The sequence below is a fragment of the Daphnia pulex genome, chromosome 12 (genome assembly GCF_021134715.1).
Source record: "Daphnia pulex isolate KAP4 chromosome 12, ASM2113471v1".
NCBI lineage: Eukaryota > Metazoa > Arthropoda > Branchiopoda > Diplostraca > Daphniidae > Daphnia > Daphnia pulex.
In genome coordinates this window covers 6,445,772-6,469,411 of record NC_060028.1, presented here as the reverse complement: position 1 = coordinate 6,469,411, position 23,640 = coordinate 6,445,772, and the positions used below count along the sequence as shown (strand labels likewise).

The 23,640-nt window shown below is 39.3% G+C and overlaps 1 long non-coding RNA gene across 1 annotated transcript; it reads left to right on the top strand.

Annotated features, from left to right (window-relative positions):
* The first annotated feature begins 260 nt into the window (after nt 1–260).
* LOC124209853 lies at nt 261–1,202 on the top strand. The gene is made up of 3 exons (XR_006881086.1): nt 261–722; nt 783–953; nt 1,086–1,202. It is a non-coding gene; the product is annotated as an uncharacterized LOC124209853 (long non-coding RNA).
* The last annotated feature ends 22,438 nt before the right edge of the window (nt 1,203–23,640 follow it).

Genomic DNA, 23,640 nt, shown 5'->3' with positions numbered 1-23,640 from the left:
TTAAGTGGCAATCAGTAGCGAAGCAATTTTAACTTTTTCTGCTGAAGATGTAATGGAAGGACGTGGTTTTGTCAAGAGTATTCCAGGAACATCAACAAATATCCAAACTGAAGATTTTATTCCACAGGAAAGTTTTGATTTTTTCATAACGTCACACCAATCCTCTTCATCGACCAGCGTAGCAGAGGCGGTATGCAACATTATATTTATTATTATTATTCTAATACCAACTTAATCCACTTTATTTGTAGGATTTGAATTTCAACATCCTATCCCTGTTAAGTCTTCACGAATCTGGTGCGAGGCTTGTGCAAAAATATGGCAATCCTGAAATTCCCGTCAATGATAAAGACAGGAACCATATCATCAAAATTGTTTCAATGGGTCATGTTGTGAAAGCAATAGGCAACTACTATCCAAAATCCAGCACAAAGGAGAAGTTGGCCAAAGCGATCGTTAAGGCATTTCCTCAAATGGGACTTACTCGGGCTTGACTACCATCACATGCTTATATTTACAACAGTGCGACCACAAACGCTTTTCTTGACCAACACTTGAAGCGGATGAGAAATGCAGCTTTATCAGACAGTGAACGGAAAAGAAAAAGAAGTTAGGGAAAAGATACAATCGTGAAGGGTTAACGGAAAACACTGCAGAAGAAATAAGTGGTAGAAGCTGCAATTTCTTTAGATGAAGGTTATGTTACTAAATCGAAAGACGAGGTATGTAATTCAATATTGTTCTTTTATTACACTGTGTATTCATTTAAAACTCTTAAACAGGTTGCTTGGTTGCAAATTTGTAAAGTTTTCGCTGAGAACAAGAAATAAATTATTGATCTCGTGAACAGTACATTTCAACTCTGAAAGTTCGAAGTAATCAACGCACTCAGGACGCCGACAGCCATTTTTCTTCAATATCCCAGATTAAAGAATTTCTATCACGGAGCTTTGGTAGGCATTTTTGAATGAACGTCTTAAAATACTGTAACTGAACTTTTTTTTAAATATATCATCAATGATTTTAAACACCAATATCCAGTTTCCCCCAATGTGTCAACTTTCATTTCGAAATATTCAAAATAGGTTGAACGACTTGCTCACTATGAGAATTTAGAAATTCCAGAAACAGCGGACGACAAAATCAAGTTAACAAATGTAAAATTATCACTTGGACACCGCCACTTATTTCTTCTTTTTAAAGCTTTCCTGATATATCTAAAGTTGTGTGCTAAGATCATTATTCGGATTCACATTGCGAAAACACTAGGAATAACTAAAAACTAGTTATTGTTTTAAAGGTATTTCCTTTTTATACAAATTACTACTGTAGTAATTTATTTAATTATTCTTTGAATTTTCCATTGTAGGAAAATTCAGATTTGGAAAAGTTTGTAGATGAGTAACCAAAACATTTGAGTCAGTCATTTATTTTTTGTTTGGGTACTTTGGAAAACGACAAGCACTATTTTCTCATCGTAGACTATGAGCTAATTGACTGCGGAACTGCATGCAGTACCGCCTTCTATATGTTCTTTTTTTTTTTTTTTTATTTTTAATTATCCTAAATCTGTGTTATCGGAAATTTTATTTTTTTTTCATATGCAGTCTTTCTAAATAGCTAAGCACTTTTGTGCCAATGTTGGTGCTTTATTCGTTAGTTCCTTGGAATGTTTGCCGATCACTTGTGTATTGAATTTTAACTTGAATTCAATTTCAATAAAATAATCATACATGCATTTTGATCCATTTCTGCATTATCTCGGGCAAGGATTTCGCCCCTGTACCACGAAAGTTAACCAGCTTTTTTTTTAAATCGCTAAAAATTAGCGTTTCATTAAAAAAATTTGAAACTTTGCCCAAGAGCAAGTTTTATAAAACAATTAAAAAATTTTGATTTTTGGCAATTTTTTAAGTGCCACACCCTTTAGTATGGAAGCATATGGCGTAAGCGCAAATGTTTCTAAACTTAAAATCTATTAATTTGCGGGGAAAGTCCCTAACTTTAGTGATTCTGCCGTGCGTTACCATTTGGCCATTTGGCCATCGTTCAAATATTATTTTGTGAACGTAGAAAGTCCAAACAGGAGGGTTTCGAAAGTGGAGTGGACATTATTTGAAAAATAAAACTTAACTACGGTTATGAATATCATATCTCCCGCAATTACTGTTCCTTAACTGTATTCATTCATGACCCCCAGACGTCGGTGCTCCTTTCGGTGAGCTCTGGACTTTGCCTTACATGGCTAGTGTGTTAGCTAGTTAGTCCAAGTAGGCCTAGTTGTAAGGTTAAAACAAGTTGAATAGCTCCGCTTCTTACGTCATGGGGGCGAAGAACCATATCGCCACGCAAAGCAATGCTTTTGGAGCTCACAAAAGGAGCAGCGCAGTCAAATTCGTCTGCTGGACTTTAATAGGGCGTGTCTAAAGTAAAAAACAGTAGAGAGGCTGAAGCGGTTTGGCATGCAGACAACTTGGCTTATTAGATGTCACGTGACATGGATTTTTATTGCTATTGGCCTAAGAAGATATGAATTTCAAAGGGGGGATTTGGGATTTTTCTGCTAAGTTTTACTTGTGCGCCATTGTCAAAAACACCATAAATAGGAACATGATTGTTGAAGAGATAAATCTCCATGTTGATGAAATCTAATCAGAATGTTGGGTTAAGTAGAAAAGTTGGTGAAAAATACCAAAACCAATTTTCTTATTAAAATTTTTTATGGAAATCAAAATTCTTGGTTTAGGAACGCTATTTTTTGCTTGCTAACCTTTTTTTATTATTTTCATACCCGAAAACCTATTTGTTGCCATTTCCCTAAATACCTAGACTTTTTGGGTTTTGGTTAGATACAGTCGCATTGTATTTTTTTATAAGTCACAACGTCGCCAAAATGTAGAAATAGCATGAAAACATACTGGAACCAATGAGAAATACAGAAATCATCACGTGAATAACACAGCAACTTAGCCGTCCTAGCTTTTGTACTTAAGACACGCCCGAGAGTAAGCCATCTCCTTATCTGTGGGTCTCCTACTTCTTTTGGATATGCCGAGCCAAGGGGGCTGTTAAGAGGGAGTTTTGATAATTTTGCTATACATGTTCCCTTAACAATATTTGTGTGTGGAAATATATTATGTTTGAACCCCTTCTTTTCCTTATTATATTTATTAATTTCTTCTCGTATCCTTTTGTGGTCTCATCCACAACACTATCATCCAGGAAGCACTTTACTGCTAAAGTTTCCTGTCCGTTCAGTTCATCAGGCAATGAATAAAATGTAATGAGAAAAATAAGAATATAAATAAGAAGTAAAATAAGAAATATAATATAATAATAGAAAAGTTGAATGGATAAAATAAATTAAAAATTCTTGTGAGTGCCTTATTATTGATAAAGCAAATGTAAAAAAGATGTTAAAATATAAAAGAATTTCCTCATAAATTAAACTCGGGGTCAATGTTTTTGTTATCTAACCTTCTCTCCCAAGCTGACTGGCATTGTGTCCCATCTACGGCTTATTTCCACTTCATTGCTTTTATCCACACGGATGATGGACAGAAGCTAGGCGAATGCTTGAAGGATGATGGGCAGAAGCTGGGCGAATGCTCGACGGATAATGGACAGAAGCTGGGCGAATACTCGACGGATGATGGACGATCTGGATGACTGGTGAAGTAGATGACTGCATGCGACTGGAACTGAGAGATGATATGAGTTCTTCTCACTCTTCACTGTCCTTTTATACACCAAGGAAGTTCCAGCTCTCTTGCCAGTGTACCATTCCAGCCAATGCGCTGCGACCGTATGATCCAACCGCCGCTGATTTCCGGGAACCCTTCTTGTGATCCTTCCGTCGCTGGGTTCCGGAAAAAGGTCAATTGATCCACCCGCTTGTTACCACTCCTATGATCCAACCGTCGATGTGTTGCAGAACTGGCCAGTGAACTTCGCTATTTTCTATCCGCTGCTAGCCGGCCACAACAGTCTTACGCGGCAAGTCCATTTTTTGTTGGATCCCGTCCGATTATTCATCAAGTAACACTCCGTATTTTTTAGCTTTCTAGTTATAAATGACAAAATTTTAAATTTATACATCATTTAGGATATTATTCTCCTCCTTCTCGTACAGCCGTACACTGGACAAAAATGTTGCGTTAAATTAGAATACGACCTAGCTATCAAACAGGCGAATTTATTCCTACGTCCACCCGTTTAGAAAATTGGAAATTTAACCATTTGCTTGATTTGTCTCACATAGGAGAGCCCATTTCGCTGAATTGCACACCCTTGCACACCCTGGATTCTAGGGAACAGCAAGTGAGACACCAGTTGTTCCAAAGATTCTAGGAACGAAACCGGTTCCCTCAATAACACCAAACCTTACATCCGGGAAGGCCAACTGGATATGAGTATGCGATTGCAAAAGGCAACCACGGCAGTGAGCAGTGACATTCCACCCAAAGTTAAGCCATCGCCCGTTTGACGGAATCGATCCGCAAGCTCAATTCCTGCAAGAATCTTGCGTGGAAAAGACGCGGGACAATGTAACTCGGTGAATATTGGTTGCATTTGAACTCGATGGCGAGTAAGTCCATCACCTTCACCACGATTCGTTAGCCACTGTCTCCTCCAGAGTACTAATGCTCCTCCTATTGGAATTTACTGCTCAGTCAGTTCAACGATTTCAAGCAAGAAAAAAATCGCCAATCGCTGGATCATTTGGGTTCGACTTCCCTTTGCGAACCAACCGAGAAGAAGAGGGCCCGGAAACACACATACGTATATTCGTTTCCGCTGGCCGTTAATCATTACGAGAGCTACGCGTAGCTGACTGGACGTGTTCGCGTCGACGGCGAGCGTTTCTACATTCAAGTTCAGAGTTCTCCTAGCCCAAACGGTGATATAAGCCGCAGGCAGCTGAAAAAGCTTCAAACTCAAATTCGAACATGCGAACAAGAATTCCGCGCCTCGGTTAAGCGAACTGGTAACGTCATTTAACGTTCAAGATATTTTTTCTTTTCTTTTCCTTTTTTTTTGTTTATTTTTGAATTTAGCAACTGGATCTGCTGGTGGCCGGCCGTTTCCATAGGGGCTGTGGATCCGCGCCTTAATTGAGGAGATCTACTTCAAGTGAGACGATCTGGCCATCTTTTTCGTCAGCTACAGATTTAAAAATTCACGACTGTTCAATCGATTCGGCTGAAGGGTGACGGATGTCGGATTTATCGGCTCACCACCCACTGCACTCAGTCGGATTCAAAGACTTTCATGTCTCGCAGCGAATTGAAATTCGTCAACGTACGTGTGGATCGTGTAGATCCGGGCGGGGTTGGCCGATTGGACGGCCAAGAGTATAACCTCTGGGTCATAGTGTAAGAGTTTCCTCTTCGTGACCCGCCAATGAATCTATTTTAGTTGTTTTCTCTTTTTCTCACATTTCAGGTGTCCATCGTTGGTCGACAAGAACATCACTAGCAGGATCTCTCCTCCCAAGGAGCCAGTGGATCCTGCTACTGCTTATTCGCCGTTGAGGCTCCAATAAGCGGTGCGCACTCTTCCTAATCCTTCGTAGAGATTGTGGTCAAGAGGAAGCAATTCCCGACCAAAGATTGGGTTCCCAGGAGGACAACAAATTCGGGACCCTCAGATATGGCCCTGATCATCATCGCCCTGCTCCTATTACATCCATTTAATCCTCTGCGAAATCCGCATTTAGAGCCTTGCTAGTGCCATCACAAGTCCTCGTTTACGTACCGCCACCAACGGTTATTTATCAAGGGCAAGAGAATTGATTCCGGACGAAAATGATCGTCGTTAACTGAAATTCTACCGGAGAATTTTACATCCGGATTGACTCGGCGTAAAAGATACACGCCAACTTGACTCTAACTGGACATTCATTTCGCAAACTCGTCGCTTTCGCTGGAGCAATTGCAGCAGGCGGAAGTCCTGCGGTAGTGAAGACAATCGGTCTCATCTGCGCCGCCAATCTCGACGGACTTGACCTGACGGACACCTTACCTGACGGATGTTGGCAAAATGAATAAGGTCAACTGCACCCAACTCTACCGGCTGAATCATCCCTGAAGGTTAATTGTCCGTGTTTTCCCCTCTTTTGTTCATCTATTTTTCATTTTTTTGAAATATTGTTAACAGGACGAATGGATACGCCGACACTGGCTTTGGAATGTCGTTTGTGTGCCGTTCACCCGGCTGACAAGAATTCCCATTTTTGACAAGCTGTTTACGACGTTGGATCCCGAAATTTTTTTGTGGTTGGCACCCACACTCATTCTGTTGAACGTGGCCATTCAAGGATAACGTCTGGGAAGAGGATTGGACAAAGAAGATGATAAAGACCGAATCGCTCCTGATCTAAGAGTTTTCTCCCAATTTCTATCACTTGTTTAATTAAACCACAAGATCAACTAGACGCTTGCATCCGTATGACTGAATACTTGCAGTCCTTACCACTCGAAAAAGACGATCGGCGTCGGCGGAAAAGAAGCGAAGACAAGGATATGACGGAGGGAAACACACTATTCTGTCTCGACATTTTCGTCACATTCCCTCGTCAACTGCGCCATTTCATGTTATTGCTGGTAAATTTCCTTTCGACGCTCCTTTCATTGAATCGATTGTTAGTGGAGTATGATCACACGGAAAAACCATCATTAGAGAAACTATACCAGAAACTGGTTGAAACGGCTTTAGCGTACAGTCAGTCCGTGTCACGTCAAGTAAATCTTCCACTCAAAGTAACATCGGCCAGACAATTTCGGAACCCGAAATTTCGGCGAGCTCCATTTGATTGTTTCTATGATATGCTAATCATCGTTATGTTGTATTTTGATTAAATTTTGTCTAATGCCAATACTGAGGGTTCATATTTATATTAATCGGAATAATGGTAGTTTATTGCACCAGGTTAATCTCCGTGTTGCACACTTTACTGTTAAAAGTAGAATTAAGCCGCTAGTAATGAATGAATCTTTTCAATCTGTTCCATTACGGATTTTATTGCTTTTCGAATTCAAGCTAAACCATTGTTGCCTATAAATTTTTTTTTAAGAGGTTGCAAATCGGGGGTAGCCAGTGTCACCATCTTTGGGTAGCCAGTGTCGGGTAGCCGGTGTCGGGGTAGCCAGTGTCGGCCTTATGGGTAGCCAGTGGTGGGTAGCCAGTGTCGGGGTAGCCAGTGTCGACCCCCCAGGTAGCCAGTGTCGCGGGTAAATCCGCGCAATGGATTCTATCCTTACCCTAACTTAAATTCACACTTAGGTACAACAAAATGATTGATGGCCACACAGTTTTCTCTTGTCCAACCACGAAATCTACGTCATGTTTTTTTTTCACGCCAGGACTTGGCAACATTACATCCTGTCCAAGCCGTGGTCCCAGCTTAACATGATCCATAATTACACCTGTGGCCACAATTCTTTAAGGACTCACACCGTACCCCATATCCACACTGTAACCTGGTCTACCAAATTGGAATACCTTTCCTTCAGGCCGCCAGCCTTGCTAAATGCTATGGAGCAAAACAAGAGAAAACTATACAAGAGACTGTTTGTTTGTTTGTTTTTTTTCGTTCGTCGCTATAGTCGCTAGAAGGTAATTCAATAACTGATTCATTTATTTTGGCTCCTTCCACCCATGCTCTTTTCCATTGAGCTTGTATTGGCAGCACTTTTATTTTTATTATATAGCGCTCGGCTACTAGTGGTTGTTGTATTGTTGTGCCACCTGGCATTCGGATTTACTTCATTTGTTTCGGTGCTTTGAGTCCACCACGTAAACGATCCATTCTAAACTTTTTTATTCGTGGGGGTTCAATTGACATCGGTTCCAACGCTCTTCTCTAAAATAAAAAATAAATAAAGAGAACAAAATATAAATATAGGAAAGGGGAGGAAAGAAGAACAACGTGAATGTTCGGTCGCTTCAATTCGATCGATGGACGATCTTAACACAGTTTCATATTAATAGGTAAAATATAAAATATTGAATAAATGTTGAGTCGTTCAATCACGACCGCCCAGTTTTGCCGGTTGATAGTCACCAGTTTAACTCCACACGCGATCCTCGACTTCCGACAGTTTACGTTCCGGTTCCAGTCACAAAAGCGGCGGAGGAGGCGGTGGGGGGAATCAATCATTACGTAATGTTGCTTTCTTCCCTCCAGCAGCGACGAAGGGCAACGGAAGGGGAGTGGTCATTTGTTAATATACAGCCGCCGCTCTTAAAGCCAGATCTGGCAACAGCCTCTGTATGCTGCTCAATAAGAAGAATAAAGACTGATTGTGTGAATCGGATATTGGTGTCTTTTTAAAACAGGTGATGAGTCAAAATACAGTTAATGCTAATGCTTATCATCCCAATGCAGGCTTCCGAAATAAATAACAACAATAATGCATTATTCACAGCTTTTCACGTGGAATATAAATATGAATTCAAAAATAGTCAATTTTTTGCGCAAAGCGTATCAAGTTATGAATTCTCATTTTTAAAATACGTCTATTGTTTGAGTATTACATGGAACAGTACAAGCATTAGTGTGTGTTAGAATATTTGTATTTCTCACAAACTCTTCACGGAATTTCATAACATGCAACGAATCAGAACTACAAACAGCTTGATTAGCCTTCCACCTGGCCGACAATCGAGAAGTTTTGAAATCCAAACAAAGACTGTCGTTGGCTTTAATGGTATCTAAACGTTCCTAACCCCAGAGATCCACCCGCGCTGGGAGGAGCCAGGATGTTCATGTCAATGGTCGAACATGGAACCACAGAAGCAGAAAATTCCCCCAAAAAAGTAGTTATTGCTATTGTAACATCCTGGCCAGTATAACCAGAAAAAATATACAGTATTCTGTACTAGTGGCTTCTCTAACAGCTCCACAGATATGATGCAATTGAACGCTGACGAGTGAACACGAAATTGCCAAATTGCCCATAAAATAATAACTAGTATTAAAATAATGAATAGAAAATATATGTATGAAGAATGTTTTTTTACCTAAGCTAGATACAACCGGATAGTTCTAGTTGACCTGCTATAGAACTCTTACAGAACCGATTGAATTGCAAGAACCACACGCTGCTGGTTCCAGAATAGTAACAAGAAGGTCTAAAAAATATAAATTTTTACACCGTCGGCACATTTCCACAAAACACTTTACATACTAATACTTATATTCTACAAGGAATCCACATTTTTTTGAAATTCAGTTGGAAGCATTTCATGAAGACTGTCTTTCACTTACATATACCTACTTGTGTGTGACAGTCTTGGTGTAAACCAGTTTTTCACATGCAGAACATAGACGAGTCCTGTCAGTTTGACGTTTAACAGGTGATGCGCATTAGTTGAGGCAGTTCAAATTTGCTGCTTTCTTTACATATTGGCTAATTTTCTACGATTGACTGGTGGAGTCTAGTTCTGATTTTACTCCATAGTTGGTCTTGGGTTGAGTATCCGTTCTTGTTTTCCAAACAGTCTGTGTTTCTTGATCGTCATATTTTAGCAATAACAGTACCCAAGTATCATGAGTAATGGGCTCTCCATTGTTTCCTAAAAACCAAATCAGATAATAAATAAAGAAGAATAAAAATGTATTAACTAGGTAATGCATACCATTGTTAGCAAAGATATGGAATATAATGCATCCTTGTAATTTTTCCGTGTTATTCAGTCCTCTAAAGTCAAACCTTTTAAATCAAATGCAAAGTATTCTATCTGGCCAATGACTTGTGCAGTAATAGATCGAAAGTTTTCTTTGAAGAGCTCTTTCATTGCTGTACTACCTAGTCTTTTGTCTGAAATCAAGAAATCAGATATAAATACTTTATTCAGACTTTTTTGTGGAAGAAAATCAGCGTTTTTAAGAAAAAATCCAATTGCGCACTCAATCATGAATAATATTAAGGTTTTTAAAATTGTTTTCTTGATCGGTATTTCTGATTCTCTATCAAGCTCTAAAATGTAAACTGTAATGAAATTCTATGGGTAATATGGTTTTTCTTTTTGCCAGGGTTAGGAGTGGCTGAAAACGATGGACATGTAAAAGTTTTCACCTATAATGATGAAATTTACAGAGAAAGAAGTCACGAAACCAGCAATTTAGATTTTCTAAGTGATCTTATGAATATGTGAGGAAAAACAATAAAACATTGTTTTATGTTATGGGGGTAAAAATAACTTTTAGTGTCCTCTACCAGCTACCCTTTTTTATACTGTCAAAGGGCATGATTTATAATTCAGTCTTATTGCTTCATTTTTGAATGAGGTTTGGAAAATACGACGATGACACATACAACGACAAGACATATTTTATTTCTTTTGCTAACGTTATAGATGGCATTTTATGTCAAAAAATGTAAAAAAAGCGAGGTTTTACGTCCTCTTCGCTGTTGTTAATATATTTTATTAAGTTGAAAACAAGCGAATGGTGGTCTTTTGAAATTTTTTATTAACTTGTTGTTCTTTAAGATATTTTGCCACCAGAGTATTATAAATTGGATGATTTTTGTAAACGGATACATATTACTGCTACAACCTATTGCACTAGATGATGAACTAAAAAAAACTGCTCTGTTATTCAACCATTTTTCAAATAGCATTTTAATTTTTTGGGGAATTGTGTGTCCACATTATTGTCCACATTTTAAAACGTTTTGCCGAGTACGCTAATGTTGGGGGGGGGCCTTGGGCATATTCAAAGTTTATTCATGAGAACAAAAAACAAAAATTAATTTATTCATTCAAGTAAAAAGCACTCTCAATATTTTTTTGTTAATTATAATAATACTTCGTGCGTAAACTGATGCCCGTTGGCAGATTGTGTCTTGCCAAACTGATAAATTCGATCCCTCAAATGACGATCAGAACAAAAAATCTCTTTAAACCGGATTTAATGGATATAACAGCCAAATAGTTGTTACTCGATCGTTAGAGTCAAAAAGGTCACAGATTTTGTGTCGATCAAATCGTAGCAGTTGAAAAAAAAAGAAATCCGCAAACTATTTGAACTGATTGTAGTTGTCAGTAAGACAATATTTTTGAATGAATGATGGATCAAAGCTTGAACAGTGGCCAAGTTTTTTCTCTCGACCAATGTAAAAATGATGCATCATTGCCTCGGGATAAAAATGAAAAATCTTACTGGAAGATTTTGATACCTCCATCTCAGCTTGCTTTTCTTTACGTTTCATTTGTAATGAATGATTAAAGATTGATGTAAATTTCTTAACATTTTTTAACAAAATCATTCATTTTAATCCATCAGGTGTCAAAATCCCATCAAAAGAATAAAACATCCCAATTAGGGGATGTCACCCTGGTTATTTTAACAAGAAATTTCTATCATTTACAATGTTTTCAATACTGTATTTGAATAATTGTGTGTGTATAGTGAGTTTATACCACTTGTTAATGAAAAAAATGCTATTAGATGAACATTCCAAATATTAGCACAGATAACGACAACTGTTTCGTTCTCTCAATAAGAAAACTAACATGGGCTACTGACCCCGACACTTTTGATGCCCTTCCTCCGATTTTTCCGTTTCTGTCTTGGTTTTCCTGCCTTTCAATGTGCGTTATTATCGCTATTTATACTCCTTTCCGCCAAACATCCACCATCATTCGTTGCCGATTGTGTCATCCTCAGCGTCCTTGAGAATTTTGCAAAAAAATTTTGTTGAAAGAAGAAAATAAGATACTCGGTGTAAATAGGTTCATTTGAGGGTTTGAGGTTTAATTGAAAATGATGTAACGATAGATTTGTCCTTTTGAAAGGAAACAAGCTTTTGTAATTGGAAAAATAAACTTCAAATGTAGATTGAAGATTCACTCACTAAATGTCAAAATGTTACCGGAATTTTTATATTGGTTATATCAAAGGGGGAGAAATAGGATTTTCCAAATATTCAGGATATGAAACCTCATAGATGTTGTTGTTGTGTTCAAATTTGTTAGATTTTTCAACAATTTTTAACAGATTTTGTGAGTTGATAGTTATTTTATAAATTAATAATGTTTATCTGTCATTGAAGAGAAAATTATTAAAAGAAAATTCTGGGCTTTCTGTCCCTCAATAAATTTATATGGAAAACAGATTTATTGGTGTACAAGTAAACTGTTTACTTGTGGGAGGATATTTGTAATATGTCATGCTATTACTCGGCCAAATGCTTGAAATCGAGATATATAGTTTCCGAAGGGGAACACAGACTGTGTTTCAGCCCAGATACAGGGTTGTTTCCCATGTCTGTTTTGGCTCGGTATAATGAGCGCAAATAAGTAAGCTGTAGCAGCCATGTAATACAGACTATATGTAAGATGTCGATAACATACATGTAATACATCCGTGTAAACTCCGTTGCGAACAAGTTTTATATACCTGGGAATTATATGTAACACAAAGTCTGTAATTCCATACCTATTACAGCTGATTTAGTTTAAAAATGTACAGACCGTAAACAGCCTAGTTTCAGTTTGTTCATCATTCATGATTATATATTCGTGATAACATATTTGAAAAATTCACTGGTTTATTTTAATGTCTCCATTAATTTATCATTTATTGAAACCGTTTAAGTAAGATTTCATCAGGAGAAGGTCAACTCGATGGCGAGTAGTGGCAGACAGAAGGCGAAGGTACAAATCCCAGAGGAAAGATTTCAAAGTATATCAAGGCATACAGGGGGCCAAATGTAATAGCAATAAAAAGTTTCGTCTGGAAGGCTGAAAATCGCTAGAATTTGAAAAAGAAAACAGAACATCAATTATGAAAGACGAATAATTCAATGAGATCCACTACCTTCAACTCGAAAAACTTCATTGTCGTCCTCCTCGAAACGATTTCATTGGCCTCGTTCATCCAGCATGGCGTGGGCGTTGACTCTTCAGAAGAAAGCATCACCAATTTCCTCCAATTACCTTTAAAACAAAAGAATCTTCTAATTAAAAATTGATTGAGAAAATTGGATGGGCGGAATGAAAAGAAAAAAACCTCCGCTCAGGAAAAAACCATTCTGTTATCAAATTGTTGGAGAATGTGCCTTCGCCTCTGCCCTGATTGCCACGGTTAGATAAAGGCCCCGACGATGGATAGAAAGGCAAATTTAACTTCAATCAGGATGACGATTGTAGCGGTTATAAAATATTCGCAGTTGGTGGCTGGAGCGCTGGTATCACCGGTGATTTTGGCTGTGTAGAGGGAAAACACATTATCAAAAAATGCAAATAAGATTTTAGCATGGAAACTATTATGTTCTTTTCAAAAATTTTACCAAATCGAGAACGGCAGCTTGTAAAATAAATGAGGTTGGCTTCGGGTATATAGTCTCTAGTAGACAAGCTTCCAAAAGGAAACTCAATCATCAAAGCATTCCGTCGTTAGTCACCGGTCCTGAAACCATTTTCCTTTCCTTGGGAATACAGTGTACAGATAACACTGCGCCCGTCGTCCCATTGAGACGATTTTGCGTTGGAACCGAAATTCCTATCTGGGGTGTAAATGTGGAATGCAAAAAAAACTGTGGAACAAATTTTCCAACGAGCCATTGAAAGTGGAAGTACGTCGTCGCATGTAATCTCACATTCTCCCCTACACACTGTAAGGATTCTGAGATGCGCCTTTCTATTTTGATCTGGGTCAAAGTTGATCCAATTGCCTTTCTCTTTTGTGACCTGCTGTGACCTACCTATTTCCCTTTCTCTTGAACTATTATTAACCACTTTCCCTTGACTTGTTTTGACCTTGTTTTTCGGAATAAAACCCGACGCAGAGTCTCATTCTATAGTTCAGTTTTTCTGACTCACCTGTCGCAGAATGTCACTGTGTAGCTCAGTGTATCACTACTGGCCCACTATTATTACGACAGTGTTGCACGTCGCATCTGATATCAACTTGGTTGCAGTTTTCTGTTTAGGATTGTCGAGAGAGGCATGCCGTTGACGCTCTCCCTCTCCCAACGTCTCTTATTTTTGTTTCTCCATTTTTATGTTGTCGTCCTATTTCCTCGCGACTCTTTTGTCGAAAAAGTGGGTGGATGGGTGGTGATGGTGGAGAGAAAGAGAGAGAAGCGCATTGACGCAATCAAAACACAGGCGCGCACCATCCGTGTGTGCTGTGTGCTTGTGTGTGCTTCTCGTTATAGGCTATGCTGACCAATGGCAGAGCGGCAATGTCGGCGTCCTTTTTCATTTCGACGCTTCTCTCATCTCACGCGTCGTCGTCGCCGTCGCCATTCGTTTTCTTTTTCCTCCTCCTCCTCCTCTTCTCATTTACTATGGCTATTTGCTTGGGTTCCCGTGATTGTTTTGTTACTGTCGTCACACAACGGAGCCTCTTCTTTCCCTATTTTTCTTTGCTTTCACATTCGCACCCAAAAAGAGAAAAGGGACCCTGAAATGTCGTCTCCTTAATGCGTCTAGTGTTCTTCCGTCATATAATGACGAATATGTACACATGTAAGTAGATATAGTTGGAGGGGGGTATAAGATTGGGAAATTTAAAAAAAAAGTCTGTAAAAAAAATAAGAGGTGGAACATCGAAAATCCATCGCCGCCTTAATTCGGTTTCGTGGATGGTTTGAATTTCGGTGTTTTGGTTTTATGGATTTTAACACTGGACCTGAGACCCCACGTTGCCAGTTCTAAGAAAAAACAGCAGAAAATTGTGTTGTTTTGATTTGGGTCCCTGGTGGTCAAAGTTGGAATCAAGGGCTGGGTATTGCTCTCTCTGACGACTGTCGTCATGGAAACATAAATTTACGGTACTTTCACCAAAACGTCGTTTCCTAGAACTGGCAATGTGGGGTCTCAGGTCCAGTTCCCGAAAACTGGCAACTTTTCAGAAAGGGACACTGGGGTAGTCACTTTTTTCTGTAGAGGCTTATGGAGCGATGTTCCTCCTTCTTCTCCGTGGTTGGAAGTTGAATGCGACATCCAGTTGAAATAGAGGACGCCGTTGGGTACATTCGTGTCCGCTCTGATCGTGGCGAATCGATTAATAATCCGAAACTAGAAATAAATACGTGAAAATTTCGTTGCGAACGAACGGGGAGTTAGAGAAAATAGCCTTATCCTGAATAGATTTGTAGCGTTGATAGAAAACGTTGAAGCAGGGTCTATAAACTTAGTTCATTTATTTAGTTTTTATAGTTTTATAATATTTTCCATCAACAATTTTATTTGGGTACGTAAAACGAGAAGATTTCTACAACGATAGAATTTTTTTAACAGGTTACAAATTTAATGATGATTTTACCGTGGTTTGCCAATCACGTGTGTCTTAAACAAAAAATGCGAGTTCATAATGGATAGCTGGAATGGATCTTAACTTAGTTTCCGGTTTTACTCCGTTTTTTCATGCTAACTTTGGCGTTTCCGCTGCCACCGGCTTCACCACTTCCACCTGCGCTGATGGTTCTTTTTCTGTTTTTCATGAACAGCCAAGGGAGGTATCGGAGAGCGAATTTGGCCACTGCTGTATTGGCCGCCTGAATGTTTGTCCCCGCAGCTTCAAATGATTGTGCGGGGTGGAGTGGCGTTGCAGGACTCACTTCAAGCGTAACGTGAGCGCTCCCATCTGGGAGGTGGAGATTGTTGCAAAAAAAATCAAAGTGAAGCAGATAGGTTCACGTATGGGTTAGGTTAGGTTATTTTCATTGTTTACCGGAAAACTGCTTGGGGGTTGATATCAGTCCTTAACGGGCATATGGGGGTATTTTGCAGAAAGTTCGCTATAAAAATCAAAATAATTATATTATTAAAACTTATTTATTAAAATTTCTTACAAATGGTTTCCTCCATCGCGTCAAGGACAACTTTTCGAGTATTTTCAAGGTCCTTTCCCGAATCCTTGTATACGGCGCCAAGAATTGCCTCGAATAAATCAGCAAATACTTTTGGGTAATCCATTTCCCATTGCAAATTCGGAGATGGAATCATTCTTACATCCTGAAAAATAAATAGTTAATTAAGACTGATATTTTGTGCTGGATGGATGGATACCTTTTGATGACTGAAAATGTGTCTATTTTCAATTTGCTGATCCACAAAGGCCTGTAAGATCGTTTCTTGGCTAGAGGTCAATTTCTGCTGCATTACTAGATGCAATTTTTTTCTTATCGCGATGACCGCTAAGGTGTTGTTGCAGCCCAAAGCTGATTTGACTGTAGTCAATTGTCAATCGGTAGCCTAACATCTTCTCGATGTATTCCGCAGCAGTAATTGGTCGTGGGGGAGATAAGGAATCCATGTTTTTTTGTCGTGTGCAGTAACGGCAAAGCCTATCAGGATAAAATTTAAAGCGGCAACTGTTATTTAAGCCGATCAATATAATTAGGATGGCACGCTCCGTGTTCCGTGCCCAGCCCCTTCTCTAAAAGCTGCCCATACAAGGGGTCACTTTTAGTTCGTTTGTGTTTTCTCCCTTGTGCTTGGTTTTGGGTTGGACACCAAGGCATCGATGTTATTGCAAGCTTTGCAGCAGCAGTCTTGGCTGATTTCATTGATGGCCCGGATCCGTGGAAGGATTGCAAATTCTTTACTTTCAATATGACGTGGAAAGTTCCGTCTGGAAGGTTCTTTTCTTCCCTAAAAAAAAAGTTTGAAAAGTTAGCTCAAATTTTTTTTTATTAAAATTTTTTTTTACTTGAATTTGAATTGATCCTATTTTGATTCACACGTTGTAGTGGGCAGACGAGAATGTTATTGTGGAATTTGACTATTAAAAAAATTATTAAAGTTCAATAAATTAGTTTTAAATCTACTACCTATTACGTCGCCCATGAGGTTTAAGACAACTTTTCGGATGACCTTGTCCTCTCGTTCGCAATCTCTACGCAACGCGCCAATCAGCGTCTCAAACGCATCGGCGTAAACTTTGGGATAGTCTATGTCAAAGGCTCGGTCTCCTTCAGATGAAGAGATAATGACTAGTTCCTAAAATAAATTTGTTAGATTTATAATTTTTTTATATTTAAGCTAAATTACTTACTTTCTGGAGCGAAATTAGGTGTTGGTTTTTGTTTTGATGGTCCACAAAACTTTCTAGTTCTTCTATTTGCTTTGCTGGGAGCCGATGCTGCAGCAACAAATGTTGGCCCGTTCTGACCGCGATAACAGCTAACGTGTCGTTGCATGTTATGGCCGACTTCAAGACAGATAGCTGTCCTTGGTTATACCGAGGGTTTAGATCAAGAAGATGAAATAAACTTGACAAATAAAAATAATCATTCAAACATAACATATAATGATTGACTCATTACTTCCACAACTACAATAACAGACTTTCTACACGAATACACGACTAACGTTACACGATTTAGTCAATTTCAACAGTCGTCTGCTAGTGCTAAATCGTGTAAAAACTGTCATAAGCCCCTCCCCTTCGGGGCGGAGCAGACGACATACACGGTGAAAAAAATACACGATTTAGTCTGCACACGCACACGGCTATGCGCACACGATTTAGTCTGGCCCGAAAGTTTGAGAGAGAATTTTTTTCTAATCGCGATGACCGCTAAGGTATTGTTGCAAGTCAAAGCTGATTTGACGGTAGTCAATTGGCCCGCTCCATATTCTGGCTTCCGCGTTTCGCATTCATCCACTATAATTAAGTCTAAAAATTCAAAAAAGGACAAAAAAATCAGCAATTAAAATTTAATTTTATCCCCCCATGGATGGTTTTCAGTGTATTATCTGGTGAGTTGAGTGCGTGAGCAAAGCGGCTGCTGCGCTTTGCTAACAGCCGCTTCGGTCTCAACCCTACTCACTATAGATAATACACTGAAAAACTAATTAACCTCTTACGAAATATTACCAAGAGCCCGATCGCCAATAAGCTCCAACTTCCCTGCCTCCTTGGCTGCGTTTTTTACATTGGCCTTCGGTTGTTGAATTGCCTTATGCAACCAACTCTCGTCTGTAAATAGTATAGTATAAATAGTATCGTTACAGTTGATCATGGACGTTAGGTTAGCCAATTCACCTGCCCCATAAGTAGGGCATGTTGTGTAGCATATTGCCATCACCAAGGCGCCTAGTATTTAAAAAAAAAAAAAAAAAATTAGTAAAATACTATTTCGGGTGAAACAGAAAACAGCAAAAAATTTTAATTACCTAGTAATTTGTCCCCCAGCGTCTCCAACCGGTCACTGTCTTCACTTGGAACCTTGTTTGGGTTTGTAGAAATGTGAGTCAGAGCCAGTTTTAGATTTTCCTTATTTCTGAACTCGTAACCAAGGGTCTTTTCAATTACTGCCAGCGCGGCATCAGTGAATAGGATCTTGGGGTCTGGGATCGGAACGGCCGACGGCGGTACCATCTCCTCGCCAGACATTTCTGTGTTCGCAGTCGTGCGATATCCGTCCAGCGAATCTTCTTGGGTCGTGTTAAGGAAAAGAAACTGTTGGACGGAAAAAAAGATATGTAAGAATCTAGACTAAACAAAAGAACCTCGACTTCTCTCTCCTCCGCTAACCGGGAGGAGGACAAAGATGCAATAGGAAATTCGATTACTCCTGGCAAGGAGAAACAACTAGGAAAATCGAAATCTAAAATCTAAAAAATCTAAAATCTACGGGTGGCGGTGGATTTTTATAGAAATCGATCCACTCCTTTGAGTTTTCTCTCTCGGTGGCCGGCCGGCGTGAAGTGCTGCCGTGTCCCGCCACCAGAAAAATTCTCTCCCTCTCTCCAAAATATATTATTTTCGATAATCAGTGGAACTTATCTAACGTTCCGGCCGGAAGTGTTGGTGAGAGAGACGAAAACCACCCGAAAAATGGCGCGACGGTGTGACCCGATTGCTGGATGAGCAGATGCCTGTTTCTCACTTGTGTGCGCGTACGTGTGAGTGAGTGAAAAAATACACACAGACACATAAAGAAATAAAGAAAAGATAGAGGAAAATGGCTTCGTGTGGCGTAAAAAATAACAAAACACAGAGAGAGAGAGAGAGAGAGCCGAATCGCCGTAAAAGGTGCGCCCATTGTGGGTTTTTTAGTAGAGATAAGAATGAAAAAGTAAAAAGAACCAAAAGGTGAGGGGGATAAGAAGAAGGTAAGGTAACGATCGATCTGTTTTACACTGACCGGTGGTTTGTCAAGGCCTCCAAGTGGTATGTCCACACGAGGATGGGAAGCAGCAGGCGGTGATAGCGGTTCTCCAGCAGCCGGCCAAGTTTAGGGTTCCAGGAGGCCCAACGCTGGCAAGCCGCTCCGAATTCTGCCGAATGACCGTCGATCTCTCGTTTCAGTCTCTATATCGTTTCAAACAATACAAAAATAATAATCGTTAAAAAACATTAAGGCAATTCAATTTAACGACAACCAGTGACAGCAATCATCCCCCATTTTCATAGCGGTACCATCTCCGAAAATGATTTCGATTGTTGTCATCAACTGTATTTTTTTATTTTTTATTGCGTAAAAACACTGTGGAATTCGGCAACTTCTTTTTGCTAACCCCGTAACACCCCCACCCCCTTCTTTTGAAAAAATGAAGGGATGAAAAAAAAGATGGCCGACGAAAATTTTTTTGGGGGGAGGATAATCAAGACACACCATCAAGCAACTCAACTGTCTCGTGTTTGACCTGTGGCTACGTTTCTAAATTTTCGTTTTCTCGGAGGGTCATTTCACGGCAGACACCGGGACCTGGGAGGAGGCAAACTAATAGACTATAGGGCTTTTTCAGATCACGAAAATCCGACTTCCAGAAATCTGGCAACGCATGCGTTTTGTAGTTTTTTTCCGTTTACATGGCAAAGGCCATAAGAAATCTAAGTGGCTTCAATAAAAAAAATATAGTGTTTTTAATTCGGAATATTTCTTCAAAAGAATTACACAGTGCTCTAGGTAAGATATTGGTCGTTAATTTGATGTATAATTTACTAGGACTAAAAAATTGTTTTGGGCTAAAAATTGAAATGTAAAACTTTGTTTTGGTTTTTTTAGGCGATTCTCGGCATGGCCGAGTTGAACGATAGCCTAGACCAAGTTCCTTTTAAGTTTTCTGCTTATTCATTGGACCAAACTGTTGATCAAAAGAAAAATTACGCCTCAAAGCTTCAACGCAGTGGCGTGAATGACTGTCCATGGGGCATTGACGATAAATACTTTATTGTTGTTCAAGATCTTCGCCAACTACAGAGAAGTTTACCCAACATAACCAAATACGACCTAATTGATTACCTTTATGTAACAAAAAGTCGTCATGATGGAAACAGAACTGAAAATTTGAAGAGTATGCAAAGCTACAAGAAGTTTCAAGATGGATATGTTCTGTACAAGGCCTTGCATAAACTGAAGGATGGCAAGGGAATCGTTTTGGGAAAAGTATGGTCTGCTATATCAGTATTATTTACGTTATTTTTACATCTGCTTATTGATATATAAGTGCATCTTTTTGTAATCTAGGTGATGCGTTCCATGTCTATTAGTAAATCACCCAGGCAGCTGTGGGTATTGCTTAATAAAGAAGGAGGTGTAATAACAGCCCATTGCAACTGTCCAGCTGGGTAAGAAGTTTAGCTTTATCTGCTGTTCAAATCACATTATATTTCTACAGTTTCCCATCCTTCATTCACAAATTGAACGAAACATGTTCACATATTGGCTGTTTGTTGTTCTGCTTGGTGGCCATAAAGAAGGAGGCGTGTACTAGCCATCGTCAAGAATGGGGCCATCATACGACAAACCACAAAGACTTGGTATATACATTTAATTGAATACTGATCAGTTCTTCTTGTATGAGTATAATTATATTATTATTTCTCTTTTACAGAATTTGGCTGACAAAATTTCTGACCTAGCAGTTAGTAAACAACATAAAAGTTCAACACCAAGAAAGGCTAGAGGTATTCCGCCAGCCAGTGAAGAGAAGGTGCAGTAGATGTTTGATCAACTGGCACTTGAAAAGAAACCGTGTGTCCAACTTCGAGTTGAAGAAAGCACCTACGCTAACTTCATTCCTTTACAAATGAAGACTCCCCTTCCAAAGCCAATGTCATCAATTTTCGACTCCGCTAATGAAAGCCACAGTATTGAAGAGTTGATCAGTATGGCAGAAGATTTTCTTAGCAACTTTAACTTTACTAAAGATCAGCGTATCTTACTGGAGCTCCTCACCAGAAACCAGTTCAAATCCATTTTGTGGGGTAAACATCGAGAAGGGAGAATAACCGCCAGTAACGCTCATGCTGTTCTTCACACCGATTTGAAAAATCCCTCAAAGACTATCGTTCAAAAGATTTGCTATCCAGACAGAGCCGCGTTTTTTACTCCGACTCAGTAACATTTGATCAGTGTTCGGATTTTGTGTCGCATAAACTAACGTTTTGCATTTCATTTATTCAGATGGGGCCGAGTCAACGAAAAAAAAAGCCCTAAAGTCAGTAACGGAGCATGTTAAGAAGACTTGTTTGCCCGATGCTGTTCTGCTTCCGTGTGGATTGTTCATTTGCCAACAGCAGCCCTTCGTAGGCGCTACACCCGACAGTAAAGTGCTGTGCGAATGCCATGGTCTATCTCTCATCGAAGTTAAATGTCCGTATTCTCATCGAGATCTCACCATACGCGATGCTATTCTTGCTGATAAATCATTTTGCCTCGAAGAAGGAAAAGAAAATAATTTTATGTTGAAACGTTCTCACATGTACTATGATCAGTGCCAAGTCCAAATGTATGTATGTGATGCAAATAGATTATTATTTGGTGTGTGGACCCCCAAAGATTTCGTATGTGTCCCCGTGTTTTCCGATCAACATTGGGTTTATGTAAACATTCCAAAGTTTAAGTTGTTTGCTCTAAATGTTGTAATCTCTGAACTGTTGTCCAAGTATTGGACTGTTGGACGATACCGACTCCCTAAAGTCACCGTTGAAGAGGTCGTGATCATTGAAGTAGATCAAGAAAATCATCTGGTGATTAGGAACGAACGATCTCCTGAGAACGATTCCAACTCGCATTTTCCTTGTATTTGCAACGGCGAATTACATGTTGATAATGAAATGATCTCATGTGCTGACAAAGAATGCTACGGTAAGAAGTTTCACCGTTTGAAAAAAACCTCTTTGAAAAAAAAAGATGGCCAACAAAATTTTTCTAGTGGAGGGCTCGATAACAAAAGACACCGTAACTGTGGGCGTGGTGTTTTTCAGTTTTTGGGCAGTATATAATCGCTAGGACACAGATTCACAGAATAAAATATTAAATAGCTACGTACCATGAGAATCGTTGTAAAAGAGCATAAGCTTTCTTGGCACTGTTTGTAGTTAGGCACGTGTTGCACGCATTTCAAGGACGAATGAATGACTCACGTCTCGTTCAAGATTTTTGTATTCCTGACGACGCTTGGTGGTGTTCCTTCGCTTGTCGAAAATGTGTCGCCAACTGCGATTGGTCGAAAAAAAAATTTTGCGAAAAACTACCATTGGTCGAAATTTTTTCGCGACCTTGGCGAACTTACCGCTGGAGGCAATGCGACAAAATCTGCAAATTTACCGTTTGACGAATTCCCTGCTGAATGTTGTCATCTTTCGATCGAAAGGCACGTTTATTGCATTATGCAATGCACAGATACGTTTATAGTCTCAAAAATATCCTCAAGGTTAAGTTAGATAAATAGTATTAGGTAGACGAAGGATTCCTCCCCGCCATATCCTAAGGCCATGCCGCTGGTAGGGACAGGCCGAGCGATAAATTTTTGGGTGAACCGATATTTCAAAATGATGAATTTACCTATAGAACCCTAACACTTTTTGGAAATTAAAAATCAGAAAGATGAAGACTACTTCTTTATCTTTCTGATTAAAAAAATAATAAACCTCTCCTTCCGCCGCTGCCGACTACTGCGATGCGTCCCGTACGATGCGCTCCGTACGCGTTTCCGTTCAGCGCCTCGATCTTGCAAAATTCTATCGAGAAGAGGTTGCACGGGAAATGCAAAACGGAGAGAAAAGTGGTTTAGAGGCATTGAAGGTAAAATATTGAAATTTATTAAATATATTGTTACTATATTTTAATTAACTCATTTTTTAAATATATTTATGATGCATTCCCCATAACAGAGCTGTCATTGGAGATTTCAGGGTGTCAAAGGTCCAAAATAAAGGGAACTGTAAAGGAGAGAGAGCTGTCACCGGAACTCTCATTAATCACCTCTATTCTCCTCTGTACGTGGAAATCCATAAAAAAACGTCAAAGGCAACAAAACGTCAAGAATGTGAGGATATCTACATTCCGTTGCCGGAGCAAGAACTTCAGCAAAATCGAGGTACAGTATATTTGATGCATTTGTGTTATCTATAGATGCGATGGAGAAAGTTTACCCCGGTACGTATGGAGGAAAAACTAGATGCAAAAGAATTGAAAACTACGTCACGCTGAAGTTCAACCACTGTACAGAAACAAACAAAAAATGGTTGAGAAAATACAAGGCAATCAAATATAAGTTGGCATATGAAACGGCTAAGGAAAAAATATGTCTTGTCAAATTGGACAAGGAAAACTCTTCCTTGTCCGTTTCATCTGCCAACTTAAATTTCATTTCCTTTTCCAATGCCAATTTCCATTTACTTTCAAAATGCCATCTACGCTAAGAAAATGTCATCTTGTC